Source organism: Rhipicephalus microplus, chromosome 2, assembly GCF_043290135.1.
Source record: "Rhipicephalus microplus isolate Deutch F79 chromosome 2, USDA_Rmic, whole genome shotgun sequence".
NCBI classification, from domain to species: Eukaryota; Metazoa; Arthropoda; class Arachnida; order Ixodida; family Ixodidae; genus Rhipicephalus; species Rhipicephalus microplus.
Genome location: NC_134701.1, coordinates 90,104,582 through 90,122,816, shown reverse-complemented (window position 1 = coordinate 90,122,816; position 18,235 = coordinate 90,104,582). Strand labels below are relative to the sequence as shown.

Here is an 18,235-nt window from a genome sequence, read left to right as displayed (position 1 = left end):
GAGGGTTACCGCGCATTGAGGCACGGTGGGAAATGAAGAGGCAGACGCTGATACTAAAAATAACACTTATTCTGTTAGAGCGCGAATCATTACGCTTATGCCCAGGGCTACCTAAATATGTTTCAAGTTTCAAGTTTCAAGTTTTCAAGTTTATTCAACAACGATGTCAGTTTACAGAAAAGTGCGTACAGGATTGGTAATACACACAAGGAGCCCCAAAGTTGGAAACTGTCAGGGGGGCTCCCATACATGATGTTAACGGGAGAAGAAACAAAATATACAACATTCAGTTGTTACGGTATCTTCAGTAAGAAAAAAAAAAGCACAGTGCGAAAAAACGAAAGTAGAAAATACATATATGTTTAGCAAGGCAAAAAAGAAAACTCTGAAGAACAAACAAGCGCAAGTTATAATACAAAACGTAAGGACAATATAACATGTAGCAATTGTTATCGCTACATTAAAAAGCATTTGCTAAGATGAAGACAACTGTTGCAAAAAATATTTCTTTACTTGGTTTTTGAATGCATGTTCTGTGGTTGATGATTTTATTACGTAAGGAAGGGAATTCCACAGCTTGATTCCCGTAAATGTGGTAGTGAACTTGCCGTAGTTTGTGCGAACTTTAGGCAGAAGGCGGTTATCAAGCTCAGAAAACCTAGTAATATTATTATTTACAAGGCCTTCCAAGACAATGCCATCTATATGCACATTACCGCGAAAAAGCCTATACATCACAACTGATAACTTCAGCTGAAAGAGGTGATAAAGAGGATGTATATTTAAATTCTGATAAAGTGGCGTTGCATTGGTTAAGAAATGGCTGAAAGTCATGAGTCGAAGTGCTTGATTCTGTAGGCGTTGTAGTTGGTTGAGGTGGGTCAAATATGTGTTACCCCAGGCTGATATGCAATAAGATAAATGGCTGTGAATATGTGCGTGATAAAGGGAGTGGATTATGTGTGGCTGAAAATATGAACGAGTTTTGATTATGGCGCGTATTCCAAAGGTTATCTTGCGAATGAGTGATTGCGCATGAAGATTGAATTTCATATGCCGGTCAAGAACTACACCGAGAAACGTTGTACTGTCGGACATGGGAATTAAATTATCGTCCAGACGCACAGATATAGATTTTGAAAGTACAGTCGGGAAGGAATGAAAAACTATAAAAACGGTTTTTGATGGATTAATTCTTAACATGTTCATTCGACACCAGGAACTTATATTATGTAGATCCACGTTAATGTTTCGTTGTAGCTCATCGACATTGTTAGCATAAGTAAAAATGGTCGTGTCATCTGCATATTAGATACAATCTGTAGCGGTCAAAACATTAGGTAGATCATTAATAAATAGCAAAAAGAGCAGCGGGCCAAGGATCGAGCCCTGAGGAACACCTTGATTTACTTTCTTAGCTGCTGAAACTTTACCGTCAATCTGAACAACTTGAGTGCGATTGCAGAGATAACTAGATATAAATTGAAGTGCAGGGCCAGTTATGCCATACGATTCAAGTTTATGTATAAGAATTTTGTGATTAATTGTGTCAAAAGCTTTCGTTAAATCTATGAATACGCCACCAACTACGAAGCCTTGGTCGATTGCCCCTTTTATTTTATCGGTGAGGGTTAGAAGCGCAAGCTCAGTGGAATAGCCAGGCCGAAAGCCGTACTGTTTAGATGTCAACAGATTAAACTTTGTCAGGTAGGATATTAATCTTGTATGCATAAGACGCTCGATTATTTTGCTGAAAAATGGAAGAATACAAATGGGCCTATAATTACTCAGAAGTTCGCGATCACCTTTTTTGTGAACAGGTGTTATTCTACCAACTTTTAGGGAATCGGGAAATATGCCTGCTTTAAACATCTTGTTAACAAAATCTGCATTGACAGGAGATAGCTCACTAGAGACTAACTTGATGTGGGATGGATGAACAGAGTCAAGACCAGGTCCCGTGGACCTGAGCGAAGTTATAACACGAAGAACTTCCTCTGCACTTGTTGGTCGCAAGAAGAAAGAATAAGGCTGGCGAGGTAATGTTGGTAATGGGGGATTTCTCAGAGATTCACAGGTACTGCTAAAATACTCACTGAACGCATTGGCGATATCAGTTGGATGGCTGTATGTTTCTGCTTCAGTTCTAATTTTCGTTATCTGCTCACGACATTTATTATTTAAGAATTCGTTTATGACCTGCCAGTTGCGCCTCGTATCATTGCCATTATCCAAAATTTTTTTCTGAAAGTATTCTCGTTTTGCACATTTAAGTGCGGCTGCAAGCGTGTTGGAATATTTCTTGAAACGAATTTTAAGTTCAGAGTTAAATGGCTCACAAGTCACTCTTTTGTGAAGTTGGTTTTTCTTCAAGATACAACGAAGTAGCGCCCTTGTAACCCAAGGTTTTCTGGGATTACTAAAATGACGAGCTGTGATATGTACCGTCGTGCATTCGTTAATGCATTGTGTAACTGTAGTCAAAAATAGCTGATAAGCCTTTTCAGCGCAGGATTCACTTATTACGACGGTCCAGTCAATTGATTGTACCATAAATACGAATTTTTGAGAATTAAAAGATATCCTCTCTTTGTTTTCCTTACACTTGTAATTTTCTGTGCCCAAAGTCAGGAATATAGGGTAATGATCCGTTATGCTGTGCTCAATGACTCCTTCTGCATTGTCTGTAGCAAAATTGGTTAATATGTGGTCAATTAACGTATTAGATCCTGCTATGTCACATCTGGTGGGAGTGGTTATTAAAGATTCAAAACCGTAGCCATGTAAACACCCGAGATAATCAGAACATGACTGATTAGTAGGGTCGATAATGTTGACGTTGATGTCTCCGCAGATGATGATATTTTTGTTTTCGTTCGTAATAGTGTGCAACAACTTATCGAACTGAAAACAGAACTCAGACTGTGAAGATGCTGGCGAACGATAAATGCACCCTAATACTGTGTTCCGGCCATCGACTGAGAAAACACTCTTGTCAAATTCTATCCATACAGATTCACAGAACATATTAGAAAACGCAAGGTCATTGCGGCGTTTGTATGACAATGACGATTTAATAAAAACGGCGGATCCACCGCCCCGTGGTGTAGCACGATAGCAGTACTCTGCATTGTATCCTGATAGCGCATACAAGTTTCTGTCGTCTGGCGACAACCACGTCTCAGACAAACAAATAAATGAGAAATTGTGATTAATTAAAGAAAGAAATGCAATGAGACTGTTGTGGTTTTTACGTAGGCTGCGAATATTCAAATGTATCAGTGATAGTTTTGGGTTTTTATCACTGAAATGTTTTTTCAGAGCTTGACAAGAAAACATTGTTGCGTAGGTTTAAAATACGAAGCAGTAAATAGCAATACTGGTAGGCTAGACCAACACAGCAAGGTCACCCGCACTAGTGATACGGTAGACGCGGCTGTCGTCCGTCCTTCTGGCCTTAATCATGCAGTGATCAGTCCAGAGATGTTTCCGGCCTTTAGCTTTTTTCAGTTCAAGTGCCTGTGCGAACAGCCGTTTCCTTTCTTGTGTGAGATGATCATTTGCATATAAGGGCTTTTGATTGTTTTGGGAAAACCCAAGGGCCGCAGTCGTCAAGCGGGCCTTGCGTACTTTTTTCAAGAACTCAGTCTTTTTTTCTCGGGAGCAGAAGCGCGCGATAATGTTCGTGTCTTTTTTGGCTGGCACACGATGCACAGTATCAAGATCCTCAGGTGCAATCTTGCACCCTACAGCATCACCCATGGACTGAACAACTGCCAGACAGCTTTCACCTTTTGTTGCAGGGACGCCTTTTATTTCTACATTATTTAGTCGGGAGTACTGTTCAAGTTCAGAAACCCTTCGTGTCAGTTGCTTATTTTCATCTTTCAAAGCCTTGTTTTCAGTAGCGAGGTCGGAATTCTGCTTCTTAACACTCTCGACAAGCTCGTTGAACATACTAAGGCTGTCACGCATCGCCGCGACCTCAGTGCGTAAACACTCAATTTCTTTTGCCAACTCAGCGTTCGTCGGCATTCTGTACAACAGCACACGATTGGGCAGCAGCGGCAACGGTATTCACGGAACAAAAGAAGTATGGTTGGGTGGAGAAATAAGACCAACCTGTGACGAAAGTAGCAGTAGATTAGCGACTTGTTTGCGACCGCAACCGCTGCTGCCAATTGTGACTCGGCGCCAGCGATGCTTGCTTATATGCGGGAACTTGGCCGGTAGAGGGCAGACACAGCACACCAATCACTGTCGTGACGAAACGGTCCGCTGGCGATACACGTGCAGAGGCGATATCCTTTCCTTGCTTCGGCTCGTAGACAGTTCCGCATATACTGTCCTGTGACGAAAGTAGCAGTAGATTAGCGACTTGTTTGCGACCGCAACCGCTGCTGCCAATTGTGACTCGGCGCCAGCGATGCTTGCTTATATGCGGGAACTTGGCCGGTAGAGGGCAGACACAGCACACCAATCACTGTCGTGACGAAACGGTCCGCTGGCGATACACGTGCAGAGGCGATATCCTTTCCTTGCTTCGGCTCGTAGACAGTTCCGCATATACTGTCCACGAATGACGAACACGCGGACAGCAAGACGACAAGGTGCGATCAATGTCCTGTAAGAAGAATCCTGCCTGCCTTCTCTTATCAAAAGATTTCATATTCTAACAATACGAACATTCTTAAAAATCTATGCATCACCTCGAAGGAGGCCACAGTATGTGTTCATCAACCAGCAGGCCTTATTTTTCAACCACCAATGGTCAAAACTACGGTGCTCTCAAGTTATTTTAGACAGAAACTTTTGGACCAATTAAGGGTTAACCTTTGGGAAATACTTGTACTCAACACTGTAGATGCAATTAGGATTCAATATGATAATATTTTAACGAACAAATACAGCACCGGAAGCTAAAACAGCTATTTAATAATGGCGAACTTATGCCCGTCAACTAAATACTTGTGAGCTCACTAGTGAAAACCTCGTCAACTTCTTCTCTTGCATCTCGCCTCGAGCTGCTCCTAGAAAAACCGCCAGCGTTCTTTTTCTAGCGCGTGGTGTGGTGACACGGGCAGCCAGCGTTGCATGGGGCGTTTAGCTTGGCGCGTTTGGCTTGTCAGTTGGTGTAGCGAAATTCATAAGAGCAGGAAGCGGCGCAAGACTTCGGTGGGTGCCTAACAAAATGCGGCATTAGTCCCCCTCCCGAAACGCATCGTCCCGATGCGTACGCTGACGTCGAACAGTTTTGTAAAGGAGTATTTTTCTGATGTTTGAGCACATTTATCAGTTGTCTCGTTCAGTGCCTTTCGTAGTATGGTTTCATTCGTACTACATATACGACTTCTGGGTGATTCCTGCGTCGGAGTGAGCACACTTGCCCTTCAGGGATTACTTCCTAGTTTAGCGCGCCTAACCGGCGAAGTACTTTGTAAGGGCTGAAATAGCGCCGCATCACTTTTTCCGATAGGCCAGGTGCGCGTATAGGCGTGCACACCCACACTTTGTTTCCTGGATGGTACTGTACGTCTCTCCGCTTCAGATTATAGCGATTTGCGTCAGAGCCTTGTTGCAAAATGATACGATGTCTTGCCAATTGCCGTGCCTCTTCTGCCCTTTCTATGTAGTCGCTGTTGTGTGGGTCACTCTCATTCGAATCGTTGACCGGTAACATCGCGTCTAAGGTCGTTGTGACCATTCGACCATAAACAAGTTGAAATGGCGTGAAGTGTGTGGTTTCTTGTACTGCGGTATTGTACGCAAATGTAGCATAAGGCAAAATACTGTCCCATGTCTGGTGCTCCACGTCCACATACATCGAGATCATGTCGGTGAAAGTTCTGTTGAGTCTTTCAGTAAATTCGTTTGTTTGCGGATGGTATGATGTAGTCCTTCTATGGTCGGTGGGGGTGAGCTTCATAACAGACTGCATCAAACGGGCAGTAAATGCTGTTCCTTTGTCTGTAATGACAACCGGCGGTGCGCCATGTCGTAGCACAATCTGAGTGACGAAAAACTGGGCTACTTCGTTCGCCGTTCCTTTCGCGACAGGTGATGTCTCAGCATATCGAGTCATGTAGTCTGTTGCTACAACAATCCAGCGCTTTCCCGATGAAGAGAGAGGAAATAGACCAAGCAAATTCATTCCCACTTGCTGAAATGGCCCTTTTGGTGGCTCTATTGGTTGCAACAGACCCGCTGGTTTCGATGGTGGTATTTTGCATCTCTGGCAATCCCGGCGTGACTTAACATAATGGTGAACCGAATGCCTTAATTTCGGCCAATAATACTTCCGGCAAATTCTGCCCAAAGTGCGACTACTACCCATATGGCCAGCCGATGGGTCGTCATGACACGATTCTAAGATTTCTGCTCGCAGTGATGATAGTGCAAGAAGCAGAAACGTCTCACTGGTGTTCACGAGGTTGCGCTTGTATAGGACGTCGTTCCGGAGGACATAGGATGTCAAATCACGGACGAAAGCTCGTGGTACCTTAATGTGGTGACCCTCCAAGTATTGGATAGGCGGGCGTAGTTCCGGGTCCATTCGCTGAAGACGAGCCATCTCCGACACATTCAGCACTCCAAGAAATGGGATGTCTTGATCTTGGTCAGATGATGGAGACTCAACAGCGCGAGACAGGCAATCCGCGTCATTGTGCTTGAGACCGGACTTGTAGACCACAGTGATGTCATGCATTTTCAGACGCAGGCTTCATCTAGCAAGTCTTCCTGAAGGGTCCTTGATGTTTGCCAGCCAACACAATGAATGATTATCATTGATTGCTCGAAACAGTCTGCCGTAGAGGTATGGGCGAAACTTGCTGATGGCCCATATAACTGCGAGACACTCTTTCTCTGTCACTGAGTAATTGGACTCAGCATTCGATAGAGTGCGGCTCGTGGAAGCAATGACCTTTTCTTCTCCATTCTGCCACTGAACGAGGATGGCACCGAGACCAACGTTACTCGCGTCGGCATGTTTGTCTGTATCGGCCTCTTCGTCAAAATGGGCAAGTACTGGAGGAGACTGCAAACGGCGTCGCAACTATGAGAAAGCCGCTTCTTGTTCTTTCCACCAAGAGAATGGTACGCTGTCTATGGTTAGCCGTGTCAAAGGCTCAGCGACCTTAGCAATGTTTTCAACAAAGCGTCTGTAGTAGGCACATAGTCCCAGGAATCGTCTGACGGCCTTTTCGTCTTGCGGTTTCGGAAAATTTTCAACTGCTGCAATCTTTTCCGGGTCTGGGCGGACGCCTTCCGCACTATGTGCCCGAGGAACCGAAGCCGACAAAATCCAAAGTGACACTTTTCCGGTTTGATGGTTAGTGCTGCCACGCGAATGGCATCCAGTACCATTCTCAGTCGAAGGATGTGCTGCTCGAAGGTACAAGAAAAAAACCACTACATCGTCGAGGTGGACGAGACACGATTGCCACTTGAGTCCGGAGAGCACTGCAGTGTCAATCATCCTGTGGAAGGTAGCGGGAGCAGAGCACAAACCGAAGGGAGCACTTTGAACTCGTATAGTCCGTCTGGGGTCACAAACGCAGTTTTCTCGCGATCTTGTTCGTCCACCTCGATCTGCCAATATCCACTTTTTAAGTCCAATGATGAAAAAAAGTGAGCATTGCGTAACTTATCCAAGGCATCATCGATCCGTGGAAGTGGGTAAACATCACGCTTGGTTCAGTTTTCTGTAGTCAACGCAAAACCGCAGAGTGTTGTCCTTCTTTTTGACTAGCACTACCGGTGATGCCCCAGACTGTTAGATGGCTGGATTACATCATCGTTGAGCATTTCCTGCACTTGGTTCTTGATGGCCTCCCTATCTTTTGGCGCTACTCGGTATGGGCGCTGATGCACAGGTCTCGCGTGTTCTTCGACCACGATACGGTGTTTTGCGACGGGAATGCGTCCGACTTTCGACGAGGTGGAGAAGCACTCGGCGAACGCTCTGATGAGGTCAGCAATCTGTTGCTTCTGAGATGACGAGAGCTCTCTGTCAATGTCTACTGACTGGAGTACGTTATCTACTGTCTCTGAAGCTTTATTAAGAGTGCAAACATCTGAGACTTGCACGTACTCATGCAGCGATGCTACGGATGTTCCCTTCGCAACATGCTGCAGCTAATTTCGAAAGTTAGTTAATAGGACATACGCACATTCATCTCGAAGGCTCACCAGGCCTCTTGCCACGCATAGTCCTTTTTCTAGTAGCAGTCCGATGTTTCCGTCCGCTAATCCGTCACAGTCACGAAGAACTTCACTCCTCACAAGAACGGTCACACTGGAACGTGGCGGCACAGTTACATCTTCGTCCGCAATGCGGTGAGGTAGAACGATTGGTTTCTCCCCATGACAGAAGGCGACGGCATTCTCCGTAGAAAACGAAACCTGGGACTCTTGCAAGTCGATGACTGCATTGTTTGTTTGCAAAAAGTTCATGCCTATAATCAGTTACCGGGAGCACTCAGGAAGCACAATAAAGCTGCCGACATACACAAATCCTCTTATTCCTATCCTTGCGGTGCATAACCCTACGGGACTAACTAAGTGCCCTCCAGCGGTACGTATCTGAGGTCCGGTCCACTCAGTGATCACCTTCTGAAGCTTCTTTGCGAGAGCATAACTGACAACGGAATAGTCTTCATCAGTGTCTATTCGCGCAATGGCCTCGACGTCGTCGATCGTGACTAATATCTCGGAGGTAACGTCGCTACTACTGCACTTGTCCATCGTTGCGGAACTGCCACCGTCCTGTCGGGCTAACGATGTAGAGTCTTCAGTTGTCAGTATATCAGTGGCCTCACCTTCAGAGGTCGCTGGCTCTAGTTTTCCCGCCGCGGGCTAGGTGAACGTGATCTTCGGAGATTTTATGACGGACGAGGACTCGGTGACTGATAGCGCATCGGTGCTGTCGAACGCGACTCCCGTTGTTGCGTGTCTTGAGGTGAATAGCGTGAAGACAAGTATTCTTCGATTTCGTAGGGCCGTTCACCGTTCCGTGGGCATGGTGCACTGACTGGAAAACCACGCAGTCTCGCTCGGTGATACTGGCACGCCCGGTAAATTGACCTGCTTTTCCGCAGTGGTAGCAAAGGGGCCGCCGGTGTACAGTGTGCCATACATCGCTCTTACGTGGTCTTGCTTCCGGCATTGGTAGCGGCGTACTCGGAGAAAACCTCGGAGGCATCACAGCAGTCACAGCCGTCCGATTCATGCGTCTGAGGTCCTGTCGTACAGCTTGCGCGTACGACAACTGAGGCGGAGGCTCCGGTTGTGCGTGCTGTAGTACCTGAGGTTGTGGTTGTAGAACCGCTTGCCGCACTTCTTCGCGCACAACGTCGGCAAGTGAGGTCCGTGTTTGGGTACGTAGCAAGAAACTCTCTTCGAAAGTCGTCCCACGACAATAAGGACGCTTCGTGGTTTTCCAACCACGTACGCGCAGAATCTCGCAGTGCCACGTAAACGTAGCGAAGTTTCCTGTCTTCGTTCCAACCGTTCAGTCTGGCAACGCGTTCGAAACCGTCGAGCCAGTCCTCGGAATCCTCAAAAAGATTACCGTGAAATACCTCTGGTATTTAACTACCAGAGGTTAGTTAAACCAGAGGTTTAACTAACTGGATTCCCAGAGAAGGGAAGCGGGTTAGGGGGAGAAAGAAGGTTAGGTGGGCAGATGAGATTAAGAAGTTCGCGGGTATAAATTGGCAGCAGCAAGCACAGGACCGGGTTAACTGGCGGAACATGGGAGAGGCCTTTGTCCTGCAGTGGAAGTAGTCAGGCTGATGATGATGATGATGATGATGATGATGATGATGATGATGATGATGACCTCTGGTATGTGGGGCGGGTGCATGATGATATGAGATGGAAATGAAGTCGCTTGGGTGGCCATTGCAGGGGCTCCGGAACTTACGTCCTCCACTGGTCTCGAAGAATCAAAGAGGGCACCAAACTCGGGCTACTCACCTCGTAGGCGACGACTCGTGCGTTGGTGTACGGGAGTCAACAGCGCTGGCTCCAACCTTCGGGGTTCTGGGCTATGTTCCCTATCCTGAGATGGGCTTGGAATCATACCCCGCAACTCCACCAGTTTGTAACGAACAAATACAGCACCGGAAGCTAAAACAGCTATTTATTAATGGCGAACTTGTGCCCGTCAACTATATACACAAAGGTTGTGAGCTCACTAGTGAAAACCTCGTCAACTTCTTCTCTTGCGTCTCGCCTCGAGCTGCTCCTCGAAAAACCGCCAGCGTTTTTTTCCAGCGCGTGGTGTGGTGACACGTGCAGCCAGCCTTGCATGGCGCGTTTAGCTTGGCACGTTTGGCTTGTGAGTTGGTGTGGCAGAATTCATAAGAACAGGAAGCAGCGCAAGACTTCGGTAGGTTCCGAACAACATGCAGCAATATATATCTCAAGAATGCCAAAAGTTTACCATATAAGTATATAAATGGCATTTTGGAAGATAATTTGGCTAATCTAAATACATCCATTGTGATAGCGACTGACGCTTCCGTTTACGAAGAGAAGGCAGACGTAGAAATTGTATCATCCTCTCTAGATTGGGCTTTCTCAATTTGGTTACCGGAATTTACTCCTATTTATCAAGCTTAGTTACTGACAATAGTCCTAGCATTGCGTAAATTTACCCAAGGTCTAGTAGCGGTAGTTGTTCTAACTGACCGTCTCTCTGTTTGTGCTGCCTTAAGCGCGCCAAATTATTCGCGTACCTTAGAGACATTTTACTCGCTCATTTTTAGACATGTGCGACTCGTTAGACTAGTTTGGGTATCAGGTCATAGAGGTCTAGCTCTCAATGAGCAGGCAGATGCACTAGCTGTATCTTCCCATATTGGTACTGTTTTACCTATTTTGCATACATCTGAATGTATAACAACAGCACGCTTTTAAAAACATACAACGGCTATTAACTTCAAAAAATCTCCTTTGTTTTTATTAGACTATCCACAGCTAAAGTTCTCTTGGAAGAACAAGTGGTTTTCATCAAGGAAAGAGGAACTAATGATTACAAGGCTGCGTTGTCGAGTCCATTCATTGAACTTTTACCTTCACAGATCGGGTCTGGCACAGTCGTGTTTATGCCTCCACTGTAATGAGAGTGAATTGTTTGTTTGTTTGTTTTTATCCTCTAATCCATGGCTCGTACCCACTCTGGGGGATTGGCCAAGAGAAAATGTAGTCTCATCCTGATGTAGTACATCCTGATGTCCCCAACGCCAATGAGTTTGCCCATGACCGTGCGTGAGGTATCGCTCACCGCGGCGGTCCCGGCGGATTCGCAGGCGGGGACGCCGGAAGATACAGGGACTCGCTACTAACTTTCCACGAGATCATGACTCATTATCACCTATCTCGGAGGGCTTTTCCACTTCCTCATCTTAAACTTACGCGACCGCAATCATCGGCCTACAGGATGCTCCAAACGGGGTCTTTCCCTTCGCGAGGCAGGTTCAGTCATTTTTCGCCCAACATCGAGCCGCATTGTCCGGACTGCGGAGAGGCGTATTGCTCATTACCTCATATGCTCTGGCAATGTCCTGCGTTACGTGACGCAGAGTTCAACAAAGAAGAGGACTGGGAGGAAGCCCTTAACAGCGGTGACCTCTTGGTTCAACTTCGGGCTGCCCAGAGGGCCTGTGAGAGGGCGGAGGGCCACGGTCTTCCGGTCCCTACGTGGGAGCGGCCCGCGACTGCTACGGATTCCCCCTAAACGGGGCCGTTACAACGCAGTTCCTCAGGACCTGAATAAAGTTCTTTGTCTGTCTGTCTGTCTGCATTATTGCTTACAACGAAAAAAAAGGGAGGGGGGAGTTGTATAGTGAAGACAGTATGTTAAAAAAAAGAAAGAAACCAAAGATTTAGATAGTGAGAAAAAAGAATCAACAACAAAGTAGACACTAATAGCTACAACTTGATTTTGGGAGCCGACCAGACAGCTGGTTTTGCCAAACCCGATTAATTTGGTATGTCATGGATTTATCCAGAATTGAAAATTACTTTTCGACCCGGTTTTTTTTTTTGAGTATCTGTTAACGTGGGCTTTATGTTGAAAAACGTTTAGAGTGTTGAATAAAATTGCACACCGCATCGAATGCATCTCTGTGGCAATTCCCCAAAACAGAGGCACCAAAACTTGGAACATTTTCTGTGGTTAAATTTAAACCTAGCTTCGCAAACGGAATATCTAAAAGTCGTTTCCTAATTAATGCATAGTTACAAAATGAGACAAAATAATGTTCAATAGTTTCTGATTCTCCGCAGAACGGACAAAGGGGGGAAAGTGTCAGACCAGCTCTGTGTAAATAAAAATTTAATGGGGGGACACGGCACTGGAATCTCGAGATTATAATTACAAGTTTTTTTACGGACTCCACTGGGCTTTCCATGAAAATTTGAGGTGCTGATAATCTGTCCATTGTGTGATATTTTCTAAACTATCTGTAAAAATAGCGAATTTCCTATATCTCTTTGGAGCACTTCTTTTTCTCATTCCGAAGATTCAAAAGTCACAGGAAAAGAATACTGTAGGAACCCCAACGAAAGTTGGACTTAAACTTGTCACTTCCTGTGATTCTCTCATTTGGCGCAATAGCGTTTGTTTCCAGCCACAGGAGCATTTTTACCGCTGTTACAAATTTCTTACGAGAGTCTAAAAGAGTGGAATGGTAACTAAATTCAGATGTTTTATGCATAGACGTTTTTTGTGTTCGTTTGTGTGTGTTTATTATGTAATACTTTTCAAAGTTTTTTTTTCGTTTTGAAATCCTACAACCTTAAACTTTTACCTGTAATAGCTAACGAATTCAACCTTTCCTTTCAAGAAGTGAATTAGTTTAAAAAGCAAGGCACCATCCGATTCATGGCCTATCCCCCTAGGTGGGTCGCGCCAAGGAACCAACCAACCAACCAGTGCACTGGTTGGTTGGTTCCTCAAAAGCATGCCCCTGAAGTACGCATTGCGCTTTCATGAGCTGACATGAAGTCGCTGCTTCGCTGCGTGATGCGCAGCTACACACTTCAGCACTGAACTAAACCAGAACAATGACACCGGCGACTTCTCAAGTGGGATCCGGAAATGAGGTTCCGCATGCTTCCTAAATTGAAACGCCAACTCGCAAGTACGATACACCACATTTGTCTTGGTGCGGCGTACACAAGACATTACGCACATATCATCAGTCACACTGACACTGGTCCTAATTGTGAACACTGTGATGTGCCAGAAACAATTGAGCACATAATTTGTGACTGCCCAGAATACGCACGTGAACGACAAATACTGATTTCTGCTTCGGATATCGCAGTAGGTCATTAACTGGTGAGATCGTGTTGGGCACTTGTCCAGACACCAACAGTGCAACTGTGGTCATAAGAACAGTTATAGCCTTTTTTGGAAGCAACTGGAATATATGCGCGGCTATAACATTTTTTCAGCTAGAATGAATTCTTTTTACTCGCCTCTCTATCTCACCATCGTTATCCATTAGTCTTTCTTCTCCCCTTTCCCCTCCCCAAGTGTAGAGTAGTTCGTCTCTCTATCTCACTATCGTCATCCATTAATCTTCCTTTCCCCTTTCCCTTTCCCCAGTGTAGAGTAGCAGGCTAGAGTAAGCTATCGCTCAGGTCGACCGCTTGGCCTTTCTGTAAATAAACCTGTCTCTCTCAAGGTGTCAGAACGAATTTTTTTTTTCGTTTTGGTATTAGTTTCATTCCACCGCGAGAATTCCCGTTACGTTCCTGTTCCAAAACAAAAAAAAAAAAAACAACGTCCCGTAAAGGTTCGTAAAGCGTGAGAGTATAAACTCACCAGTAATTTACCAGTAATTTACCAGTAATTTACAAGTAATTTACCAGTAATTTTATCGCTTGGCGGAGCTTCATTTGGTTACTGCCACAGGGATGTATGCTCCACTGTGTTTGACTACATCAACGCAACTAAAAGATTACCATGCTAGTGAACCACTACCTTTTCAGATCTTTAGTTTATAATTCATAGTAATGTCTTTCAAAAACAAAAGATGGTTTAACCGCTTGCTCAGCACACATTTTTGTTTTTTTTTGGTAGTATTATTTTACGCTACTTTTTCAGATTGGCTTCATTTTTAGTTTAGTTTCATTTAAGTATCCTGCCGCCCGGTTCTTGGCCCATCCCCCTTTGTGGGTAAGCGCCATCCATCAGAGGTCATCAGCATCAGCATCATACACTCACGCTCCACTTAAGAAAGTGGGACAAGTGAAGAACATGTTTCCCCCACTATTTCTAGAACTGACTGCTAAGTGCTATTCCAAGTTATACAAGACTTTATCAAAATGTAATGGCAAATTTTCCGCGTCACAGAGAGTGAGCATGATCTCAGAAGCAGCTGTCATCCAGCGTGGTGCCTCTGATATGCGAGATCCCTGTTTATAATAAACAAGCTTCCGTGACGAGACTCTCCTTTCCATCCTGGCACGTGCCACAGGCGCACGAAATTTCAATTTAGTTAATGCGAAAATTTCTAGTTGCGACCCTTTTTGTCCTTCGCAAACTTTCAACACATCTGTACTTCGTAATTCCCGCCGGAGACACGCGCTATAGTACTCTGCTCGGAGATATGCATCGTAGCTCACCTTGTATGACTTCCGTTCCTGTTTGTCAGGTTGCCGCGTGAAACTAAAAACTATTAAGAAAATACCGTTTCACTCCGGAACAAAATAATAGATAACGTTGCCATTACGTTTTCGTCCGGTCAAAAATATCAGTTTTTTTTTTCGTTCTTGGTTTTCGTTTTGGTACACTGGTATCAAGGACGACAGTATGGAATGTACTCGACGCAGTGACTCCTTGTGTGCGTTATTTTCTGTTGTAACCTGGTGTGCGTTATTTTCTGGGCACTCTTCTCACCAGCTTACAATGCTAATATAGCTATCTCAGCGATGTACGGATGACAGATTCATTGATTGTTTCCGGGAAAGAAGACCGCATAAAATAAATAGTACGGCGAAACGCGAACCCGATCCATCAATGCACAGATCACACGAGAGTAGAAACGGTAGAGCTGTGAAATACAAGCATAATCTGGTTGGGCCGACAGCAGCTGCTGTTTTCTTCATGGCTGTCTCAAGCGACTTTTTCGTAACATTAGCGCGAATATTGTGCTTTTAGAGTGTTTCTGTCACTCATGCGTTCTCTCGTTAGCTACGCAATACTTCTCGTGTTATATACATGCAAGTACGACGTGTCTCTGCCGCACACTTCTTGATTTACTTATTTGCGTCAATAAGCCTAGCTTTCACGGTCAGTTTCTAAACTGCAACACTACTGCTTACACGCAATACAAAGAAACAATACAGATGTCGATTGCTTTTTCATGCGTTTCGTTTAAACTATGCTACACTATAGGAAGACTTACCGTAATAATTTAACAAAAATGTACCAAGCTAGAGTACCACATGAAGAGACGTACATCTGGCGCACGTTCTTATTGTTTTTTAGTGCAGCAGCTCTACTTAATTGTGCAGCAACCCTAAAACCTGCTTGTTGCATAAATCTGACCGTGAACACATTGGCAAAATTGCCTAAGGTGGGTGACCAAACGAGCCGGATGGTCCACCGGGTTTCGTATAAGCGCCGAGTGTTAGGATGCTAAGAGTCTTGCAGCTGGCGTGTAAATTCGACACCATTCGAGCCATGTAATCGGCTTTATACCTCCACCTACACAAGTTGGACGAGAATGCACCTGAAATTGTCAAGAGGTGAGAAAAAGGTGGAAAGAAATATAATTACAGATAGCACATGGAGTACACAGAGTCCTTCAGCCAAGATGGAAGAGCGGCAACAACATGAGGTCTTTTTCGATCGTCATCTTCGTCGTCTTGATGGACTGTTCCATGATGTTTATCATGGCTTGTATCATATAGCCGCCACTTCCACTGGGTGCGCCATCTCAGCGCTTAAGAAAGCGTACAATCCTGCGCGGAAAAGCATGGCTTAAGGTGCGAGACGTGTACAATATCAGTAGACGCCACAGACGATGACGATGAAACGTCCAATGGGGCTCTGTTCTTTTTGAGCAAAATAGGAAACTGTGGAACACTTTTTGATCTCTTCTAGAAAGTTTTCATCATTAAGAAAAGTATCACTACAAATTCTGTTACGAATCTTAGGATTAGCTTTGACAACGGCAAATTCACTATAGGTACACATATTCTTGGGAACAGCAACGGGAAAGTGTGTCAGGCCGCGCAAGGTTTCATCGTACTGTCGAGAAGATTTACTCAATAACCTCAATTCCAAAAGGTTCTGAATTAACCAATTTAGACTGCTCGAAAATTTTCGTCGATATCAATCATTTATTGCTCCTTCAGTAGGAACTAATTCATCCATATTTTTGTCAGGAACAGTTTACAAAAAATTGATATTTCTGTTATTGTTCTTTTCGCAAGTATTTAATATATATATATATATATATATATATATATATATATATATATATATATATATATATATATATATATATATATATATATATATATATATATATATATATATACAGAAGAATAACTTCGGTTGCCGCAAGGTTATAAATAAAAAAGTAGATGCGCTTTCACATAACAACTGTTTATTGTGCCGACGTTTCGACAGGAACCCTGTCTTTTTCAAGGCATAATACTATTTACACATGTTCCGTGCCTTTTTATATCCTGTCGAGACAGGAGGGGAGTGGTCAATTGAGAGAGAGAGAGAGAAAAAAAGAAGAAACAGCGAAACGGGAGGACAAACATTAAATAAAATATAGAAAATCTAGGAGAAGAAGCAAGACCGACACGGCGTAATTAGAAAGGGGCAGCATTTCAACAGAGTAGGGCAGAGGTAGATGAGGAATGTCATCATTGTTAACAATACCTCCCCCGCACCCACACTTCCCCAAGTGGGCAGGGAGCCGCCGTTTTTGTATTTCACCTTTCCGTGTAGTCCGCTGGCGGCTCGTTCCTCTTTGAAGTGTATGACAAGTTAATGGGGAGGGCTTAAGCGCTTTAAGTGCATGCTGGTGGCGTCGGGAGGAGCGAAAAAGCCGGTGAATGAGGCACCCCCATCGATATTCATTATATGCATTGGCTCCTTGTCAGTGTGCGTTAAAAATTAAAGAAGGAGAAAAAAAACCAGGGGGGGGAGGGGGGAGACTGTACGACATCCGAGACAGTCACCACACAGTTGCGGCTCACTGGGAAGACATGCGCGCATGCACGAAAAAGTTAACGAAACCACCTAGCTGTCAGCTCCTTGTCAGTGAAGGAACAGAATGTGCGTTGCAAATTAAAGAAGAGAAAGAAAAAGAAAAAAAAAGAAGGGGGGGGGGGGACCGTACGACATTCGGGACCACTTATCTGTGCGTTCCGGCTGTGCTTGATGAGGCAAATCATTTCTATGTTGTCAGATGCATAGGCCAAAAGCTTTGTTAGCGGGTAATATTATTGTCGTAATGAAACTGGACTGATTAGAGAGAAGCGTTTGCGTCTTTTAGCGGTCGTAACGCAGACAGAGTGCCTGGGTGTTCATTTATTCCGTATTTCATCGTGTTAAATTTGTAGATAAAATAAGATTCCCGTTCCCGTTCTCTGATTGTTCGAAAGTTGTTTTCTAGTAATGCAACCCTGATGTCATCAAAGCTGTGGTCTTTTAATGTGCAGTGTTTTGAAAGTGGAAGGCCTGGCAGAGATCGTACATGTGCCCGATGGTTGTTGAATCTAATTCTAAACGGAGTGTCTGTCTGGCCCACGTATTGCTTGTTACATACCCCACATTCCAGGACGTATATGACGTTGTCTGAGTCACAGTCTAGTGCACCTCTTATCCTGTGCTTGAAATCCGAGTGGGTGCTTTTCGCCACTGTCGTTGTCTGCATGTGTTTGCATACCCTGCATCTGCTTCTGCTTTTTCCGCAAGGGTGACACCCAATTTGAGGTTTCACACCTATCTTTGAACTTATTAAATGATCCTTTATATTTTTCGGCCTTCTGTATACAACACAAGAAGGAGAAGTGAAAATTTTGGATAGTCGCACGCTCTGTTCCAATATGTTAAAGTGTTTTCTTAGGACCTTGTTTATGTTCGGTGGGTTGCTCGTGAAAGTTAATAGCAAGTTTTTTTGCGGTGTTGGTCGGCATTTCTCTGGTGGTTGAGAAGAATCTGGCGGTCCAGATTTTCAGCTTTTTTGATGGC

At 44.5% G+C, this 18,235-nt stretch overlaps 1 protein-coding gene across 3 annotated transcripts in view; it reads right to left on the bottom strand.

Annotated features, from left to right (window-relative positions):
* The window catches only part of LOC119170813 (cytochrome P450 1A1), a 72,824-nt gene that overhangs the window by 27,250 nt on the left and 27,339 nt on the right, over nt 1-18,235 (bottom strand). The window contains exon 2 of one of the 3 annotated variants that reach the window (XM_075886623.1): nt 15,800-15,984. The exons of the other annotated variants lie outside the window; for them this stretch is intronic. The gene's annotated coding sequence lies outside the window, so the exon portion shown is untranslated. The remainder of the gene's footprint in view (nt 1-15,799; nt 15,985-18,235) is intronic. 3 annotated transcript variants of the gene reach the window in all.